We start from the raw sequence: 7,525 nt of genomic DNA, 5'->3' as shown, positions 1-7,525 counted from the left end.
TGCATCCAGTTCTGGTCACCACACTTTAACAAGGACATGGACAAGCTTGAGAGAGTCTAAAGAAGAGCCACCCATATGATCAGTCTTACATGGCAAGCCATATGAGGAAAGGCTGAGGGATCTGGGACACTTCAGCCTAAGGAAAAGAAGGCTGAGAGGGGACTTGGTAGCAGCTTACTGCTACACTTGGGGAGTATGTTAAGGACTCAGTGAGGAACTGTTCACCAGAGCACCCAAGGGGAAAACCAGGAGTAATGACCACAAACTCCTGGAAGATGGATTCAGGCTCAACATTAGGAAAAACTTCTTTGCAGTCAGGATGTCCAGACTGTGGAATAAGCTCCCTCCGGAGGTGATGGAATCACCTACCCTGGAAATCTTCAAGAGGAGACTAGAAACAGCCACCTTGCTGGGGTCACCTGACCCCTAGTTATCTTTCCTTCTTGGTGCAGGGGGCTTGTCCCAATGATCTTCCAAGGTCCCTTCTGGCCTTACAGTCTATGAATCTATGAAGCACAGTGTTTATTCCTTAATAAAGGAATATATTTCTAGCCCTCAAGGTTAGGGGGAAAAGATTGAATACATGAGCTGAACAAGGAGGTAAACAGAAAGACCTACAGATCTATTATTTTATATATGTCATGATTTTAAGCTGAAGCCTTGATTTTAGAATTCTCAGGGTTAACTGTGCTGCTAATGGGAAAGACCAGTCTGGCATGCGATAAGTAAACACATTGCATACAACGTACTGGAAATGATAATGAAAAAAAAATGTCAAAACACTGAGTTTACAAGGCTTGGAGCCTGCCTTTTAGTTTGGTCTTTAATACTCCTTCTATGCTATAAACAGCCAAATGGCTTGTTGAAAAGTGGTATAATAAAATGACTCAGTTGCAGACTCTGCCAAGTTTCAGTGTTCATTGTGTGATGCCCTGAATTATAAATCCTTGAATATAGGAATTAATAATGGAAACACTGGCACAAACTCAGCTATTATAAAAATAATACTGTAATTACTTTGTTGCACAGGTAACAAAAATTAGTCTGCTGACTTTCATGTGACATATTCCACATAAATAGATATTAGCACCTTAGGACACACATTTCACACCCCAGCACTAGGTCCTCTGGTGTTTCTCCCTTCCAAAGACCCTGGCAAAGCACTTAAACCACAGGTACATGTAGTATTTGCATGGATGCACTTAGCCATCAAAAGCAGAGCTATACTACAGAGACACTCAATTTACATAACCAACCCAGAGCTTAGCTAAACTAAATATCCAGATGCCAGACAAAGGAGCCTTGTCCTTTGAAATACAGCCCAAATTTGATTTTAAAAAGAGTAAACAGTATATTTAATTAGTGAAATGTGGATGTTTATCTAATTGCCTACGTATTACAAAGAAAGGGCCCACTGCTAAAAAGAGCTGCTCACGAACACAAAATAAGTGCTACATGAAGTCCCATTACTTTGCTGCTAAACAATTGCAAGTTCCTGTTTTCTGCTCACCATGACCTAGTTGCTACTCTTTTAAAGTGCACTCCAACTTGTTACAGCAAAGACCCCATTAGGAAAAATGTATTATGGGCTTAATCCAAAACACACTGAAGTTAACTGGGTTTGTCAACTGACTACTCTGGGCTTTGAATCAGGCCTTGACTCAGCGACACTTAATAGGATGATGCTAAAATTTACCAACAATTTAAAAATGAGTTCCATGTGAACCTTGTGCATATTTTCATATTGACCAATTGTTGAATTCAAGCCTTACTTCAAAGAACTGATTATCAAAAACATGAAGATTTTGTTTAGCTCCAGTCAGCTGGGTAACTCAAGAGAAAATAAAATTCTGACCAGACATTTTAAGCATCATTCTCTTGCTTTTGCTAATGCATGAAATCTTGTTTTCAATATCTAATTTCCAGACATCACACTGAGATCTGACAGTTGAGCAATAAAAAACTATGTAACTTCATTTATATTGTATCTTATTGAAGTCAAATCAATTGCCAATGCTTCAACTTAATATTTTTTTTAAATAAGCCTTTTAGGGTGAATTTATTCTCCACATTAAACTGTCTCTTCTCTTTTAAAAATGAGTGATAAATTATTCCTGTCAAATGCTATGCTCCATAAAATATTTGTGTCAGAAGGAAGACGGAAAACTTATTAGTAGACTTCCTTAAGCTTTCTTTTACTAAATTTGTTTAAAAATACATTTTAAATAGTTCCTAGGGGAGCAATAATACGTTACTACTATTTACATTTAATCTCTGAAGCTTTGCACAGGTAAACAGGTTCATGATTACTGATAATTTTGCAGGACTGAGATATTATCAGTGTGGTCACATTCATGTCACTAGGGGAAGTTGTAATGTTTGTGACGTAAGTGTATAAGATGTCCAAGGGCATCTTTACATATGCTCTGGGGTTGGGGGGGCACTTTAATTAGAGCGGCACTCAGGAACCGCTCTAATTAAAGCACCCACAACATCTCATGTATTCAGCATCCTGTGCTTCAAAATAGCAGTGGGGCCACTTAACTAAAGCTTGTTTGATGAGCTTTACTTAAAGCACCCCCTCCACTATTTTTAAGCACGGGGATGCTGAATACATGTAATGCTGAAGCTGCTGGAGCATGCTAATCGAGTCTGCTCCAATGCTTGCTAATTAGCATGCTTCTGGCCCCACGTCTCCAAATCATACTTCAGTGTAAAGGAAAGATGCTCAGGTGAGATCACAGTTGTCAGATGAAAAGTTATCAACTGGCCTATCTTCCAGTAGTGACTCAAATGGAAGGTTTGTCCAGGGGAACTACATAGTTCTTAGAGCCTCCCAGTTGTAACTGCAGAAGCCTTGCCGATCCTGGAATTAAAAGTTTGTCCCAAACTGAAAGTCTTTGGATGACATGATGGCTCTACTGAAGTTCAGAAGGGTTTTTACTACATTGACTTCAGTAAGGCTGAAATTTCATTTTGGAACTTTGTTTGATTTGTCAGGTAATATCTAGATGTGATATCTTTTATTAGACCAACTGAGTAGTTGGGAAAAATTTATTTGCAAGCTTTCAAGTACAATCACCTTCTTCAGGCATAGGGAGTCTCGGCTGTTCTGAGATCTCCAAGGAATGAAAGAAGCTAAAAGTGTGGTGAGATGTCATTGAGAATGTAAGTAGGTGAAAATTTGGAAAACAAGGGAAGAGAAGGGAAGGGGGAGGGGGGAAGACAAGGGGAAAATAATGCAAAAGGTGAGTAAGGGAGACTACTGTAATTGAGTTCTCCAGTCAATGAAAAAGTAAATAGCTGGAAATTAGGAAAACAAAGGGTAGAAACGGAGCATGGGGGGGGGGGGGGAGGGAAAAGGGGGAAAAAAAAGGGGAAAAAGGGGCGGGGGGGGGGGGGGGGAAGGAAGAAGGGGAAAAGAAAAGTGTAAAAGGTAAGGTCAAGTAGGTACCTGGTGAATCAGATGTCAGGCAGGTTGTAATATGTCATAAATCCATCGTCTATATCGAGTTCATGATTTATGAAGTGAAGTGAAGTTTGTAAGCTCATCTACGAAAGAGTTTTATAAGTTCTCTTTGAGGTTTAGAACTGAGAGATCAGAGAAGGAGTGATCATCTTCTGAGAAGTGTGCAACCACAGGCCACAAGCCTACAAACTTCACTTCATAAATCTACTGGACTCAATATAGACATTGGATTTGTAACAAGTTACAAATATAGACGATGGATTTATGACACATCCCCTCCTTTTCTACCCTTCGTTTTCCTAATTTCCACCTATTTACTTTTTCACTGACAGCCTGTTACACTTTTAATTTCTTTTATTCCTTGGAGGTCTCATGACAGCAGAGACTCCTTATGCCTGAAGAAGGGTGTTTGTGCCTGAAAGCTTGCAAAGAACTTTTTTCCAACTACTCAGTTGGTCTAATAAAAGACATCACATCTACCCAAAAAAGCTTGCCTGTCTTAAAGTAATAGCTTTTCAACAAGCATTTCCCTGCCCTTTCCCCAGAATGCATTATATTCAAATGTTCGTGTGATTTTATCCTACAGGTTTCATTGATTACAAAAACATTTTAATTGTCCAACTATCTCTCTCACAGAAGAAAGGTAAAATGTCCCATATGTTAGTGCTGGATGCAGAAGAAAAAAGAAAGACTCAAGACTCTGGCTGATGCCAAAACATTCATGCAAACATAGTAGTATTTTGATGGAGGCCAGAGAAACAGACAGGACAGCTTGTATCCCAGTTGGTGAATCTGGCCACGTTCAGTTAATGATTATTCAGGTCCCTGACCAATAAAAATGTAAATGACAAACTGCTAGTTATAATTAGACCAAAATATTATAACAACCAAATGGTGGGAAAACTAGCAGCTTTAAGAACCAAATTTGGACCAGTTTTCCCTGATCCCAGCCCCAATTCTTCCCATTCAATACTCTTTGTTAAAATTTTCTATTAGTCATACTTTCTTAAACACAAAGAAAATATACTGCCATATTTCCAATATCATGTTAATATTTTATCTACTTTTCTAGAACTGAACTCACTGACATGACTGAGTGCAGCTTATCTATTTCTTCAGCAAGTCCAAAATTCTGCTCTGCTGCTTTCATGTTTAAAATGTTCCCATTGATAGCATTCCAAATTAGTGGAGGGTTGATGCCACCACCATCTGTTCTGGCCAATGAAATATTCATTATCAGCTAAAGTGACAAGAATAATGACAAAACCACAGACCTGGGAATAAAGCGGGCCCCACATTTATGGCACAGTGCACTGACTCCAAAAGCAGGACCAACATTTATTTCCAGCCTGGAGCATCCATTTATCACTGCCAAGATCGCAAGAAGTTCTGTAACACATTACGGATGTGTGGGGGGGCAATAGGTGTTAGAGGGAGAAATGAGTCCAACTAACATTTTTCTTCACTTGGAAAAAAAATAGCTTCACAATCTAAAAACTACCTTGTGCCTCTGAAGTACAACCATGAGCAAGTCATGGTGCATAAACTGTACCACATTAGGAATAACCTATCAGAAAATCTGTACTTCTGAGGATTTGCTTTCCCCTGGTTTCAGAAAAGGGGTGTTGATTTGCTGCTGGCCTATACCAAATTACAACACTTCTTGTGCTTTGTTGAAGGAATAGCCAAGGTTCATTTCCAGATCTTCCCTCCACCTGGGAGGGAAGCCCATGAAGTGGTAGAAGCAGGTTTCTGATTCCCTTTCTTTGTAACGTGTATGCTTCTAGTCACTTACGTCAGGTGATCTGAGACTTAAATTCTGAGATGTGAAACTCCCTACAAATTTAATCTGAGCAGCAGTTAAAGCAAAGATATTTGATTAAATCTATATTCCTCTCAGAGTGAACATTCATAATGGGAATCCAGCCAGATTTTTAAGAAAGGAGTAGGAGAGAAAAAATGACTATGCCTTTAATGCACCATGGAAAGAACAAATGCAGTCAGAATATTGGACAAATAATGGAAATCAAAAGAGCATGACTGAGCTGGTCTTAAATTCAGGAGCCACAGCACAAAAAAGAAATGACCCAGTCCTTAACTCATAAAAAATATGCTGGAAGTTCAGTGCACCTACCCAAAAGCAAGGATAGGAAAAATTACCAGCTTGATTCTTAAGATGAAGCTACTTAGAGAAGCCAAGAAACATGGAGGAATGAAATTATATATCTTGGTTAAAAGTCCATATTCCTGCTGTTTTTAAATATAAGAGAGATAAAAATGTTTCTTTCATCTAAAAAAAGGTGACCAACTTTTGTACTCTAGTTTAACTAATAATGTGCCTTTGTAATCCACAAATAAACATTAGAACAGTTCTCTTTTTTGGCACTGAATCACAAAATTGTATCAGCTTTTCCCATCCAGTCCTAATTCATTCTTGGTTTTGCACTGGAAAGAACTTATGACATAAGAAGCAGGGGGAAAGGAAAGAGAAAATGTTGTTTCTAGTTTCTTTCATTACATTTAAAATAATCCTATGTTTTCCTTTAGACTTTTTTTCTCCCGAGGGCAGCAGTTTGGAAAGAGACTAGACTCCTATCCAACCTTTAGGAATATGCATGTTTCTTCCCTCCGGCAAAGGACTGCCACATTCTATAGCTCTCTTCCATAATGTAAATGGTATACAGCAATTACCATTTGTAACACTAGGTACTAAATCTTTCAGTAATTTTCAACAAAAGGGCTTCACTACTTCTTTGCCTTCAGTCCACATTTCTAAACTGCCTACTCTAATTCAGCACAAGCACCTCATTTGATAGCTCTCCCACTTTCACAGACATAGGAGATCATATTTGAAGATGGGAAAATTAAGTCTAGTGTCCTCTGGGGTTTCTAAGCCCAGAGGTTTGAAGGTCCACCAGTGACCATCCTGCTGTTGCTCCAATATCTTACAAGAGCACTCTGTCTCTGTTGTTGCCCCTTTTTCTTACACTGCTGGACACTAATATCATTCTTTTGCTGAGCAGATGTCAGGCCTTGCCTCCACTCCCAGTGGAGAAGTGATCAGTGACACAGAGTCTGGATACATTTTAAGTGTAATTTGCTTTATTTACCCATATAAAGAGAGGCAGGCAATCCCTTCTTTCAGAAACCTCAGCTAACTGCCAGCAATCAGTTCCCTGGGAGCAATTCTGCCTCAAGACCTATTGTATACCAAAGCAGGCACAAAATATTCTACTAGTTGCACACTTCCTCCAAACTTTGTATACCAAACACAGGCAAACCTATGGGTCTCTCCACTAAAACCAAAGTCTTCCTCACACACCGAGAAAAAAATTGGGAAGAAAATGGGAAACACAGGGACACATTTCATAATAACATATGTAATATGTAATAAGCAATAAACCATAGGTTATTCTTACACTCCCAACAACTCATACACTCCCAACAACAACTCATCCTCTGACAACATTTAGGAAAAGATCAATGCCAAAAAAACCAAAAAACCATCAGATTGGACGCCTCACAGTGGACGAAACCCTAACCTTGACCGCTACATTGACTCCTTCAGGGACAGAATGAACAATGAAATAATCAGCCACACACGCCACCATAACAACCTCTCTCTACCAGAGAAAAAAGCCATAAACTCTCTAAGATCTAATCACCAAATAGTAATAAAACCAGCAGATGAAGGGGGAGCCATAGTCATCCTAAACCATGAAGACTATATAAACGAAGCCAACAGACAGCTCTCTGACACCACCTACTACAAAGAACTACAAGAAAATCCTACTCCCCTTTTCACCAAGAAACTCAACAATACCACCAAATCATTTCCAGCAAGACTACAAGAAAAACTGCAGACCTTGATCCCCTCCACTACCTAACCCAGGGACTTTTTACATGCTCCCTAAAATCCACAAACAAGGGAACCCTGGCAGACCTATCATACCCAACCATGGGACCCTAACTGAAGAAATATCAGGTTTCATTGAATCAATCCTAAAACCGCTCGTCACCCACAGAGCAGGTTTTGTACAAGACACTACAGACTTT

The sequence above is a fragment of the Gavialis gangeticus genome, unplaced genomic scaffold (assembly GCF_001723915.1).
Source record: "Gavialis gangeticus isolate Ggan-Ray unplaced genomic scaffold, GavGan_comp1, whole genome shotgun sequence".
Lineage (NCBI taxonomy): Eukaryota > Metazoa > Chordata > Crocodylia > Gavialidae > Gavialis > Gavialis gangeticus.
This window is presented reverse-complemented; position numbering follows the sequence as displayed.